The sequence below is a fragment of the Phalacrocorax aristotelis genome, chromosome 29 (assembly GCF_949628215.1).
Source record: "Phalacrocorax aristotelis chromosome 29, bGulAri2.1, whole genome shotgun sequence".
In the NCBI taxonomy this organism is placed as follows: domain Eukaryota; kingdom Metazoa; phylum Chordata; class Aves; order Suliformes; family Phalacrocoracidae; genus Phalacrocorax; species Phalacrocorax aristotelis.
Genome location: NC_134304.1, coordinates 189171 through 203761, shown reverse-complemented (window position 1 = coordinate 203761; position 14591 = coordinate 189171). Strand labels below are relative to the sequence as shown.

Genomic DNA, 14591 nt, shown 5'->3' with positions numbered 1-14591 from the left:
ATGGCTCTGTTGAGAAGGGCCTGGGGGTGCTGGTGGGCAACAGGTTGACCCTGAGCCAGCACCGTGCCCTTGGGGCCAAGAAGGCCAACAATATTCTGGGGTGCATTAAAAGGAGTGTGGCCAGCGGGGTGAGGGAGGTTATCCTCCCCTTCTGCTCTGCTCTAGTGAAGCCACATTGGAGTACTGTGTCCAGTTCTGGGCCCCCCAGTTCAAGAAGGGCATGGAACTGCTTGAGCAAGTTGAATGGAGAGCTACCAAGATGGTCAGGGGCCTGGAGCATCTCCGTTATGAGGAAAGGCTGAGAGACTTAGGCTTGTTCAGCCTGGAGAAGAGAAGATTGGGGGGGTGGTGTGCGCACACGCATGTGTGTGTGTCATAAATGCCTATAAATATCTAAAAGGTGGGTGTCCATATGATGGGACAAGGCTCTGGTTGGGGTTGGAAGGGATGTCTGGAGGTCACCTTGTCCAACCCCCTGCTTGAGCAGGCACACCCAGAGCAGGGGGCACAGGACCGCGTCCAGGCGGGGTGTGAATGTCTCCAGAGAAGGGACTCCACAGCCTCCCTGGGCAGCCTGTGCCCCTGCTCTGGCACCCGCACAGGGAAGGGGTTTTTCCTCATGTTTAGGTGTAACTTGCCGTGATCCAGCTTGTGCCCATTGCCCCTTGCCCTGTTGCTGGGCACTATTGAAAAGAGCCTCGTCCCATCGTCCTGACACCCACCCATTAGATATTTATAGGTATTGATGAGATCCCCCCTCAGTCTTCTCTTCTCCAGGCTGAGCAAACCCACGTCTCTCAGCCTTTCCTCATAACGGAGATGCTCCAGGCCCCTGATCAGCTTGGTAGCTCTCCGTTCAACTTGCTCAAGCAGTTCCACGCCCTTCTTGAACTGGGGGGCACAGAATTGGATGCAGCACTCCAGATGTGGTCTCACTAAGGCAGAATAGAGGGGGAGGATAACCTCTCTCGATCTGCTGGTCACACTCCCTTTAATGCACCCCAGAATATTGTTGGCCTTCTTCGCCCCAAGGGCACGGTGCTGGCTCAGGGTCAACCTGTTGCCCACCAGCACCCCCAGGCCCTTCTCAACAGAGCCGCTCTCCAGCAGGTCACCCCCAGCCTGTGCTGGTGCAGGGGGTTGTTCCTCCCCAGGGGCAGGACCTTGCACTGGCTCTTGCTGAATTCCACGAGGTTCCCCTGGGCCCAGCTCTCCAGCCTGGCCAGGTCTCGCTGGGTGGCAGCGCAGCCTTCTGGTGCATCAGCCACCCCTCCCAGCTTGGGATCATCAGCGAACTTGCTGAGGTTACACTCTGTCCCATAACCCAGGTCATTGATGCATATATTGAACAGGGCTGGACCCAGCACAGACCCCTGGGGAACACCACTAGTGACATTGCTTTGGAAGCTCTCATAGACTGTGTGTCTCACCTCAGACAGAAAGAAACCTTGTCTAACAAAAGTTCCCTGATTCAGTATGAAAATTAAGACCATGTCACACAGAGAAGTTCAGCATAAGAAAATGGAAAATCAGAATAAGTGGAAAGTCTGTAAGATCAAATATATATTAAAAAATTGAGATCTGAAAAATCAGTAGTATCAAGATCATCTTGCAAAGGATGTTCAAGACTATAGTGAAAATTCCATTGGCTGGGAATGGACTGGGGCAAATAATATATCGGTAAGTCAGAATAACATGGTGTCACATACAAGTCCTGAGGGAAACTGCAGAACTGTCAGCCAAGTGTTTACTTAATGACCGTGCACTTGATGACTGGTGGCTGCCTCTGTAATTCCTGTTTACATATAAGGGTCTGGATAGGATGTTGGAAACTACGCAGCCATCTGACTGTCACCTCAATGAGGTTATTGAGGCTGTTTTAAAACAAGAACTCTTGGCACAGGGACAAATGCAATCTGTCGGAGAAGAGTTGCTCAGCTCCTGGAAAGGGAAATCATACCTGTCTGCACTGCCTGGTGTTTCCTGAAGCTGCCAATAAGCACGTAGAGAAAAGGAATCCAGTGGGTAGAATGCACGTGGGTTTAAAAATACTAAGACACACAGCCTTTGACAAGGTTTACACCACAGTCTGGCATAGATTATCTCAGAATGGGGGAAAAGGTCCTTTTAGAACCTGAAAATTTCCCACCCCTTTTGGCAGTGATTCCACACTTTTCTGAGTCTTCCTTTTGCTGCCAAAGTATCTTGTTCTTCACCGGTTTTAACTTCAGGTGAGCTCTGACCTTCCTAATTCCATCTGTGCAAGCCCAGACAATGCTTCTTCATTCCTCCTGGTTTGCCCAACCATTCTCCACCTGCCATACACTTCTTCCTTGTGTTCAGACTAAGTCAGGAGTTCCCTGTTCAGCCTGCTGGGATGAATCATGCTCTAGAGATGCCTGTCTTTCTCCATCAGCTCCAGAGGGAAACAAGACAACCAGCTTTTCCATACACCACTTCACAGTAGTAATAAAGGCAGCGGCCTGGGAAAAGTAGGTTCATAGCTTCAGCACAGAAAGAAGGGGATATAAAATCCATCCTCTTTTATTGGTGTCCTTTGTTTCAAAGAACCAAAAAAAGTTCCTGCTGCTATTTGAAAATCACCAAAAAGATGGGTGCGAATGGATGATGACAGGCTTTTAGGTAGGCAGCAGCTCAACAGCCTAGATGTACACCTCGGACAGGGGAGTTCAGTTCTCCCTCCAACCAACAAATTCAGAGTTGTATTTTCATGCTTGCCTTTCATAGCATGCCTTTCACACAAAGCATGGTCTTCATTGCTCTAGTTGAAGCCACGTGTTCACATGGCAAATAATCCATGTCTTGAGGTACCGGGGAAGATCATCGTATGAAAGGATGCAATTGTGTTACCTTGTAGCTCAACCTCACCTTGAGGTTTCAGCTGGGATGAACAGAGCCCTGTGTCACGGTTGTAATAACAAAGGTATTGCTTTTACTGGAGTGATATCTCTTTACCCAAGTCCCTGGGTTAATAAACAACTCTATGACCGTGCAACGTATGAAAGCAAAATAAGCAAACAATAATAAAGTCAATCTATTTCTTGGCACACAACTCCAGTTCTCCCAAATGCAAGGAAAGCTTGTGAAGGCTGTTTTCCTTCCTGCTGTCCAGGTAAGGAACCACCTTCAACTAAGAAATTAAAATGATCGTATTTTCAGCAAGATATGAACAGACCTCTGGTCTGCAATTATGATAATTTTATATGATTCTGCCTTATCTAAAACAGAACAAGGGAGAATTTCCTTATTGTGTTCTGCTATATCAGTGTTGCCTTGAAACAGTTTTGAGTTTATAGCAGATAGAAAGTGATGTCCTCTTCTCTCAAATGGCCATGCCTTTACTAGAAAAGTGAAAAAATGAGGTTTTCCTGTAGCCGAGAGCATGTTTTGTGTTAATGGCTGTCATTAAACATCCAAAAGTCATAGATATGCACATTTGCCCCTTGGGGACACTAGTGGCATTATGCCTATTATCTGATTTGATTCAGCTTATTGCCCTAGGTGCTCCTGTTGCCCTTATTGCTCCTGTTTTATCAACAATATTGACCATTTATAAAAATGCTTACAGAATGAATTCTTTCTTTTTGTAAAAGTGAAAATGTTCACTGTAATGCAAGAGCAAGGTGTGAAAATCCTTCTCCACTGTGTTAAGGTATCAGTCTCAATCTCCAGAAATAGCCAGATCCATCTGAAGCATGCTACAATCTTTTAATGCAAGTTTCCTGTCTAAAGATTCTTAAGTTTACATAAGGCTTGAGAGTCAGTACGGCTGGGAAGTGCAAACCATGGAGAGAAATATGTACCCAGTTCTGAGCTGCAGAGGTGTTTTGTCTCCTCAAAAGCTGTTACAGCAGCAGAGCTGGTGCAATGCCCATGGGCAGTTTTTCATTTTGGAGAAGTTGGCTGCTCATTGTCATCAGGGAATCAGAGATGGTTTTGGACTTCCCAGAACTCTGGAGAGGAGCTCAGCTACAAATTGTTTCCTGACACCGGTGCCCACGAGAGATCAGGGATGGAGGACTCACCCTCCCTATTCTTAGATGTGTACAATGACAGGGAGTAATTATTCTTTCCTTTACAGTGAATGGCAAGGAAAAAAGCACTTAAATGATAGCATTCATCACATTTGTCTCAAACAGGCCCAGTGAAGTCCACCCGAGGTCTTTGCAGAACCTGTTTCCTGAAGGGCCGTATCATGTCAAAGTGGTTTTGTTGCTTCAGATCCCGGTCAGTGCCTGAAAATGTTATTGCTGTCCCTGAGCTACTAAAGCTCTCTGGCCTGTGCTGGCTTGTAGCCATGAGGCCAGCTTGTTTTCTTGGCATGTTTGATGGGGTAAACACAAACCTGCAAGATGTAACAGCTTTGAGTGGAGAACACACAATTTTCTGTTTGAAAAGACTCAAGGCATCTGAAATAATTCGGTGGTTTTTTTGTTTGGGTTTTGTTTTGTTTTGTTTTTATTAATTCACTTTTTTCCATCTGCCAATAATTTGGGGAATGTAAGTATGAGGAATACATATTCCATTTTCTTTTTACTGTTTCAGTGCTATCTTGTCATATCATTGCCATAAATAACTATTTAAATAATTGTAAGATAAAAGCTCTCAGTGATACTCATTCCTCTGTTGCTTTTTTCACCGTGATGTATTTATGCATATTTGAAAAATTAATGACCTTATAACCACCTTTTCTTTCGTTCATGCATGCTTGCTCTGCTACTCTTAAATGAACTCTCTAAAATGGAAAAACTGAGTCCCGGCGAAGCTCAATAAACCCTAGGAATAGGTGTGAGAGACACATGCCTGAAAAAGCTAAGCTTTTTTTTAAACAAATATCTTGTTACATAAAACTATGTCCTGAGTTAATGCCATTGTACTTGGAACAAATCACTTCCATTCCCCCATTCTTCTTTCCCTGGAACATTATTATTAGTCTCCCTGGTAGACATCGGTTAAAAGCAAACGTACGTAAAGATTTTCAAAAGGACGAGACTTTAGGGGGAAAGATATGCAACATCAAGACTCGTTTGCAAGTAATTTAACTCATTGAATGAGTTCATATGCCGAGGCATTTGGGTGGTGCAAGTAGCATTAATGCTCATTGACTGGAAGTTAGCTCTGCTACACATAATGAGTAGTCCTGTAAGGACGTAGCTTGTTCCTGGTCCCTTGTGGTGTTATATTTCAGATAACCCTTTCTGGAGGGTGCCTTCTTTCTAAAAAGCTAAGTTAATAACTTCCTGTTTTCACCGAGGAAAGTCATTTGAGGCCGTTGCCTGGCTGTTGTGCAGTTGTCTGGAGAGCATCAGCTGCTGCCACTCCTGAGCCATGGCTTTCCTCTTCATGTGGCGCGCAATGACACATACCCTGATTGCTCTGCAAATACTTCAGAAGACTAGTGGTAAGAAGAATTTATGCCATACGGTTATGAAAACCAAGTAATCAGCAAAGATTCTTGGGTTGGTTTTTTTTTTGATATGCGTATGGATGCATATAAATATACACAGCAAAAATTGTAGATTTCCAAATTCTGGGAAATGTAGCTTACTCTATGGGAAGTTACCTGCCGCACTAAGCTCAGAATTAAGTTTATTGATGAAGTCTATATGGAAAACATATGCTATATTCTACAACATTCCATACTCTCCATTTCTTACGATGGGGTGAGATGCATCACGTGAAGTACTTGTGCTGATTAGGTGGACTTGATAAAGGTACCTACCTAGACACTATTTCTGTTTGAGAAAGCCTAGAAAAAATTACACATCATCAGAGGACAGGCATATACAACCCAGGGCCCAAGGCAGACATTTGGGAGTTCTCTGAAAGGAAGAATGCCCTAGACTAGCTCACATTGTACTGGATACAAGTAAATTTCGTCAGGTAAGCATCTAAGGTACCTAAGCTCCCTGACTCCCCTTGGTATGCTCCCCTTACAGTAAAAAGAGAAGGGATTTAGTTCCTACTGTTGTTACCTAAAGCCGCCTCAAGTGTCTCAGGGCATCTTAACTGAATGATCACATGATCTATGTCACAGGTCAGTGCCTGGATATCACCGCTTGTAAGAAAGATTGACGTAGTCTCTCCATGCCATGATAAGGTGAATTCCAGACAGATCTTTTCTCTTTCAAGATGCTTCTTTTCATTCCAACAGGGATGGGAAAATGGGTTCACTGGAACATTAGTTCAGGTAGTAGGCTGACTGCCCATGTGAAATGCAATGACATTTTGAAAATGGATCAAACAAATATGATAAAGAAAATATTCCAGGTAGGATGGCTGGGCAGCTAAGCTATGAAACAGGTTATCCCCAGCTGCTTGTATCACCGCCTTAGGAGTGCACATGGAAAAGAATATACTGAAAGAACAATTCGTTCCTGTGAGCTGTGCAGTGGGGGATTCATCTGACATTTAACTACAATTTCATACTTTATGATCAGTGGAGATGCAACCAGTAAAACCAGCAGAGGCAAAGAAGGATTTTTTTTTTTTAACCTAAAGGAGGGTGAGATTTGAGTACAGCTGCTACATCTAAATTTAAGCAAACAGCATCCAGGCTCCCATGGTTGCTGACAGAAATGTAGCTGATACAGACAGTTGAGCCTCAAGTGCCGTTCGGAGCACACCTAAGAGTCATTTCAGTTGCCCATAGATAAAGGTCTGCCTCTAAGGCCACTTCAGGGGTTTTATGGGATGCAGACTTGTTCAGGGGCTGGAGACTATGACACTGAACTTGATATGCCCCATGAAAGTGTTTATCTCTGTCTTTCCACTGAACACTGATCTCCTAAGTGTATAAATACAATTACACCGAGTCTTGACAGCTCCATATAGAAGCCTGCCTTTGAGATCTCCTGTTACTGGAGTAATTGGAAGTTATACTCTCCTGCCCTGCCTGTTCTTGGATTATTTTACTGGAAATTTTTTGTGCGGTGGAATTTGCTTCACTCTTCAGAATTAATCAACAAGGTTTTCAGTAATGGGAGAACCAAGACAGAAATAAGAGATGGGAGGCATAAGGACTGAACAGAACTGTCTTCTGTTGAACTAAATCATGGGAACTTGTCTCTAGTGCTGAAAAACATCTCATACACTGACAAAGGAAAATACATCTGCAGCCTGGGCTCTGGGAGCTGGCATGATGAAACTGTTGGAGCTGGATGTGACAGGTCAGTGAAACATTTTCTGAGTTCATGTGAACTGTGTTTTGCCTTAGGAAGGGACCCTTGAAGGATCAGACACAAAGCAAACAACTCCAGAACTGCTGAGAGCAGAACCATTAAAAAAAAAAGAATTAATTTTGTACGAGTCTGGGACATAAACACCTTCAGCTACTCAGTGCCTACAAGGCATCCACAAAGGCTGATTTGCAGAGTAGGGTTTCCCGTCATCACTGCATTCACCCACTACTCAGTACCAGTTTTTGGTCTGATCAACCTTGTGTCATGCAGAGCTCAGTGAATCAGGCTCAGTGGTTCTGCACTTAGCTCTGCTGCACGGTATAATAGACATGCCTTGCGTCTGGTTTTTGAGCCCAATCATTGTCCCTATCTTGCCAAACATCTCTAAGGGCTTCAGCCCAGAAGCCTCCAGCTTTTGGAGGTCACGTAGCAAAGAAAATGCTCTCCCCAGGCTGAGTGACTCAGATGCCCTCTCCAGCCTTTTTGAACCGTTCCTCTAAATGTTGCTGTCTTCAAACAGACCAGTTCCACAGCCTTCCTCCGAACAACCCAATCATCAGCTTCATTGGGGAAGATGTCACTCTGCCTTGCCACTTGTCACACATTGCTTTTCCCAGGAGCATCACAGTTCCGTGGGTTGCTCTACAGCCTCTCATGACACTCAGATCTCCTGTGACGAAGTGGCCAAAGACAGCTGGCTAAAGGAGCAAAGCTGGGGATGCACAGAGCTCTTCCTCAGCCAGTGGAGCACAGGCAATTTGTCCCTAAAGATGAAGAATGTCCGGGTACCTGACAAAGGGAAGTACATTTGCAGTGTAACAGCAGGAAAATGGCGTGATACCTGATCATGGCAATTGGACTGGAAGTGGCAGGTCAGTGTCATCTCTTCTTTCATCAGGAGTGTGAGGGTTGGTAGAGAGGCCCACGGCTGGTGGACTGGCAGTAGGAGGGGATGTTGAGGGGGAAAAGTGTCATTCAGAGAAGTTGCTTACAGAATTAGACACTTTAACGCAAGTGTGTTGCTATGACATGGCTGAGAAGACAATTATCTCTGCTCAGGCGATGCTACGTTGCCCTTGGTTACACGTTGGTTAAAAATGATAGCTGCCAATACGATGAGGATACCAACATGGAGGATTAGGAAGGCCAGGCCACACCTGGAGTACTGTATACAGTTCTGGTCCCCGCTGTACAAAAAGGATGTGGACAGGCTGGAAGGGGTCCAGAGAAGGGCCACCAAGATGATCCAAGGACTGGGAAGCTGCCATACACGGGTAGGCTGGGAGAGCTGGGTTCGTACAGCCTTGAGAAAAGGAGGCTCAGAGGGGATCTCGTCACCATGTGCCAGTACTTAAGGGGTGGCTACAGAGAAGACCGAGACTCCCTTTTTACAAGGAGTGACATGGAGAGGACAAGGACAAGGACAAGGGAATGGACACAATTTGCTCTTGGGGAGATTCCGATTGGACACCAGAGGGAAGTGTTTCACACTGAGGACAGTCACCGTTGGAATAATCTCCCCAGGGAAGGGGTTGACTCAGCCACGATGGACACCTTCAAGAGCCGTCTGGACAAGGAGCTGGGCCATCTTGTTTAGACTGCGCTCTTCCTAGAAAGGTTGAACTAGATGATCCCTGAGGTCCCTTCCAAGGCATTGGGATGCCTTTGAGTAAGATTAGAAACCTCTATACAGAGTCACTTTAAATCTCTAGTGCATTAGAGGTGTGTAAATCTCTAAGGCGTTGGAGTTGCCTTGTAAATCTCCAATATATAGAGTTGCTTCGTATTTATTTTGCATAAATCTCTAGGGCATTGGTGTCATCCTGTAAATCTCCAATGCATAGAGTCGCCTTATATTTGTTTAGCACCACACTTGTAGCCTAGCAGTGTACCCATCTTCTTAGTATTGGTGTGTGTCTTGTAACCAGCAATCCTATCACCGGCAATCCAAAGAACCTGTGTGTCTGCTGCTTTAATAAATGGCACCATTCATTAACCTAGCCGTGATTGTTCTCATCGAATGCAACCAGCCGGGGCATCTGCCAAATTAGTTACTAACAACAAATTGATGAGTGGTTACTTCTACAACCCTTAGAAAACAAACCATTGACCAAGTCTGAGACTAAGACTGGGCTTAGCCGCACCTAGACTCCCCTTGGAGAAGGAGTTTAGAAAGCCAGGGGGTCCTGCCTGAACCTCGGGGCTCAACGGTAGGGTCTCCCCTAGCCATTCCTCAGACTCCTACCATTAACACAACAAACAGGGAGGGACAGAATGGGGTTTTTATGTGCTTCTGAAGAGAGAGGGACCTTTCCAACGGACAACTGGTAGTGTTAGGCTAGCTGCTTGATCTGAATGATCCCTTGGACACATCTGTGTGTAGACTCAGGAACATATAACATTTAGGAGCTGAGGAAGATTGGTTTTATGAGGCTATGATGAGGCTGCTGTCTCCCTCTGTGACCTCAGGCTGCCGTGTCCCTCTTTGGGATGTCCAGCCGCATGTAGACATGTTGGATGTCCTAAAGAATCTTAAGGAGCCATGGGTGCCTATGTTTAGGCAACTAAATCACATTTTACCTGGCAAAAGGTTAGGATTCGGAAGATCTTGTGGAGCAGACAGCTCTGTCGGGGCTACTTATGCACTAGGAGAGCATATTACTCTACCACAAGGGTTCAAAGCATGAGAGAAAGATGTAGCACTGCATTCAGCCAATTTATGTTGCCTCTCAGACTCTTCTTCAAGCACAGATGGCATGTTCTTCACCCACAAAGTGACATGTAGACATATTATGATGTTTTAAATTACTCTGTTTTAAATCTTCTTCCTCCTTTTCCTCCAAAATTCTAAGAATTTCATCTGGAAGAGTGATGGAGAGAGGTTGCCCTTATGTTTTTTTTTGCCTTTTTTGGAGTGTGTGTATTTGAATTCATGATGTGAAGTTGGGCTTTGTATATAAGTACAAAGTACACAGTGCAGCAGTCCAGAACAAAACCTCAGAATGATGATCACTGAAATGCATTGTAAGGACTGAAATTATTTCCAGAAAAAAGACTCTACAGAAATCATTCTTGAGATAAACATATCATTTTTCAAACCATGGCATGGGACAGCTCACTTATTTATGCATGCATGCCTCAAGTATTGGACAAAATGCATATGGAAAAGGCTGGGGGAATGGAAAATATTTGAAGCTAAGGAATGCAGAATGTGATCAAGAATGTGTAATACATAGATTGCAATTAAGGACTACATTTGTGCAGGTAATAATATGATCTTCCATGCCACAACAAAATTAACATATTTTAAGAACTTATTCCTCTCCCACTGAACAAATTCTCATGGTTGATTCTTTGTGGGAGTTTTTAAAGAATGGATAAACTTCTGCGAATGCCCAGTCTCTAAACACAAACATCACAGACTTGTCAGTAACATTGAAAAAAGTCAACGTTTTCTCTTCACAGTTAAGGTGAACTCCAACTTTCCTGGGATTTTTCTGCACTATTAACAGTATCCATGGATCACTTCTTGCCCAGCAATTTTTTAAACTGAAGCCCAGAATCCAGAATCCTTCTTTAGGTGACAGAGACATAAAAAGTGTTTGTAGATTCACAGTCCAGTCTATGCTCACCACTGATTCTGGTGTATTCACAGATTTCAAGCCACTGAGTACAGATAGAAGTAAATACATTATTTTATCTGCACAGCCACCAGCCTTTCTGAAGTCTGAAAGCAAATAAGGGGCAGAAAGGGGGGAAAAAAGGTAAGAAAAACCAAACTCCAAACATTGACTGAAAAAATTTTCCAACTCCAAGTTGGCTAATCTCAGACTGAGTCTAAGGATCAACTATGCACATCAGCAGATACTCAGATTCCCTCTTGCTCTCTCAAGACCTGTGATTACCTGCAAGGTCTGAAGAAGGATCTGAAGCTGGGATGACTTTCCTGCTTGGGAACCACTTCCTCCCTCAGGTCCCAATTTGCTGCCTTGCTGGCATTGTACACAAACACCCCACTAGGCACGCTCCACGTTTCAAACCACATGAGATCCCTGGTCAGCACAGAAAGAGACAGTTCCCTTTGCAACACTCAGGGGAAAAAAAGATCTCAGCCACCTTTTGTGAATTTCTCAGGCAGGGGTGGATACAAAGGAACACATTGGGTAAATTTTCCCTGATCCTGCAAAGGGAGGAGGGAGTGCACTTCCCAGTGAGTTTCTGGGTCCGTGCAACTGTGACAGCTTTGTGCAGAAGATGTGGCAGGCAGAGAGACTACTATACAAACCAAGCTGCTGAGAAGTCACAGAATCACAGAACAGTAGGGGTTGGCAGGGCCCTCGGGAGCTCATCCCGTCCCACCCCCTGCTTGAGCAGGCACCCCCAGAGCAGGGGCACAGGACCGCGTCCAGGCAGGGTGTGAATGTCTCCAGGGAAGGGACCCCACAGCCTCTCCGGGCAGCCTCTGCCACAGAAAAGGAGTTTTTCCTCCTATTGAGGTGGAAATTCCCATGTTCCAACATGTTCCCGTCGCCCCTTGCCCTGTCGTTGGGCACTATTGAAAAGAGCCTCGTCCCATCGTCCTGACACCCACCCTTTAGATATTTATAGGTATTGAGGAGATCCCCCCTCAGTCTTCTCTTCTCCAGGCTGAACAAGACCAAGTGTCTGAGCCTTTCCTCATCAGGGAGATGCTCCTGTCCCCTGATCATCTCGGCAGCTGTCCACTGGACTTGCTCCAGCAGTTCCCTGTCCTTCTTAAACTGGGAGGGCCAAAACTGACACAGCACTCCAGATGTGGTCACACTAGGGCAGAGTAGAGGGGGAGGATAACCTCTCCTTTTTACACACCCCATAATATTGTTGGCCTTCTTGGCCACGTTGCTGGCTCATAGAAAGCATGTCACCCACCAGCACTCCATGGTGCTTCTCAGCAGAGCCCCTTTCCAGCAGGTCACCCCCAGCATGGGCTGGTTTGGGGGAAACCTCATGAAATTTGACCAGCTCTCCAGCCTGGTCAAAGAGAAATTACTTCTGCCCAGACAGGGACTTGAACCCTGGACCCTCAGATTAAAAGTCTGATGCTCTGCCAACTGAGCTATCTGGGCTCATCTGACAAATCCCTATTAAGTGTATGCCAGGGCAGAATCACCTGTGCTAGTGCTTTTATGTGTGAGGTGAAAAGACGAGCCTGCAGGGAAGGATCATGAAGTCCTGAGATGAGAGTTTAAGGGAGTAGCTCAAAGGTAGGCATCTCTACGTGAAAACCATCAAGTTTTGGATGAATGTCTGAGCATGCAAAGAGAGAGGTGGGAGTTGTGCACCTGGAACCGCATGCGGGAAAGGCTTTGAAGCCCCCGGAGTCCAAGCTACAAGCTCTACATTCATTGTCCTGTAAAATAAGACCCATCCCTTCCTCTCTTCAGGCCTGCCCTTTCACTAGGTTTCAGGGACTTAAGAGACAATAATGACTTTACCAATTTCTTTCCTCTGATCCACTGCAGACAAGATAAATGCACACAAAGAAAACATTACTATGGATTAGATCTCAGGACTTGGTAGCACTACAGGATGACTCTGGATACAGATAACTATTAATACCAAAGTTCAGCCGTATCCTGAAATGCCATATTTTAACCTGGTATTTCTGAAGTCACCACAGGTGTCCACGCAGTCGGATCTACGCATCATTCATGGTTATTCCTAAATGGGCTCTTATTCTTCCCATGTAATAGCTTTTCCGACTAGAAGGCTGAGAAGCACAAGGGATATGAGGTAATCTTTTGCAAATCAGAAGGCAACGGACATAAAAGTATAGCCAGGTCACTAAAGCTGGAGGTCACTAAAGGACATGGGAAGAATACGGTATTTATAAACACGGTCATTGGAGCTACTGTGAGTTATTCCTATGGATTAGGTTTGGCTTCCTAATGGAAACAGCTGCCTGAATATTCAGGTGACATATTTCCAAGGAACGTGGAGGGCAAAGTACAACTTCCAGTGATGAAAGTATATAGGCAACCAGAAAGGATCACTATCCTTTGCAAGCAGTTTCTCTGCCAAGTCACCATGAGCAGCAGAAGAAGACACCAAGCCAGGGCAAGAACCACAACTTACAAATCACTCCACTCTAGGACATTCTGCCCAAGGAAGTGGCAAAAAGAACTGGCATGATGGATGACTCATGCTCCTTGGAGCTGCATCTCACATGCTTCTGACTCTGGCAGGGAGGCCTTCAATCGCCCATCACCAGCCACTTTCCCACCTGGCCCCAGCACTGGTTGGTGGCCCAGGCTCTCCAGCCCCATCAGCCCCATCACAGCCCTTCCCTCATTCCCCTATCAACACCACAGCCTCCACCGGCCAGGAAAAAAACAAGTGACACCCATGGAGACTCCTAAGCCTCACAGTTATCTGGGACGCACAGCAGCCAGGGACAGTGACACTCACAAATCTCCTTTTCTGGTTCACTGCAAGAAGAGAGGGGGGACACCTTGCTTAGCACCCTGGCTCAAAGGAACATGGGAGTGCTTCAGTACAAGAACATCCAAACAGCCCTTCTGAACACAGGCTGGGTGAGGAGAATGGCCAAGGGCGCCAGGAGCAGGACAACCCTGACAAGGGAGCTCTGCATTTCTGAGGTGACACCACTGCCACGCAAGGATACAAACCCTGAACATCTGCACTTCCTAATCTGGCTCTAAAGCCAGGCCGTTCTCATGTTGTCCACCCCAGGAGGGATGAAAAAGTCCTTTGGCATGGTGGATAGCACACCGTCCTGTGGGGTCAGGGGTGATGTATCCTGCACTGTCCCATCAGGACACTGCACCAAACGCTGCGCGTACACACACGGCCCACAGCGAGACAGCGACACTCACCTATCTCGTTCTTCTGGATTTCTGCAAGAGGAAAAAGGGAAGTGAGAACACCTGGCTTAGCACCCCAACTCCAAGGCAGACTGGAGAAAAGCCTGGCTCTCCTTTGGCGAGGCAGACTCCACCTCCACCACCACCTGTCCCCAGCCACGGCTACCCCAGGCACAGAGACATGGCAGCAGCGCACTGCATGCAGACCCCCTTCTCAACACACCTTCGTATTGGTCCTTCCAGCTGGATCTTCATTGCCAATGAGGGCTGTGGAGAAGGTAGATAAATCAGCACTTCCCAGGCAGGAGCTGCTGCCACCAGTGGGGACAGGGGCATTCATGGCTCTGGGAAGAGCTGCATCCAGCACCCACATTCACTGAGACCCACTGGGGTCCCAGCCACTCCCCACGCCTCATGGCAATGCCCCCGCCTGGCACGCACAGCCTGCAAGGCTGCCACCTCCATCAGCAGCACAGCCACAGCTCCTCGCTGGCAGGGCAGGTGATCAGGGTGACGGCACCTCCCC

At 46.3% G+C, this 14591-nt stretch overlaps 1 non-coding gene across 1 annotated transcript; it reads right to left on the bottom strand.

Moving 5' to 3' along the window:
* Window positions 1-12234: 12234 nt before the first annotated feature.
* Window positions 12235-12307, bottom strand: TRNAK-UUU (transfer RNA lysine (anticodon UUU)). The gene has a single exon. It is a non-coding gene; the product is annotated as a tRNA-Lys (tRNA).
* Window positions 12308-14591: the final 2284 nt, after the last annotated feature.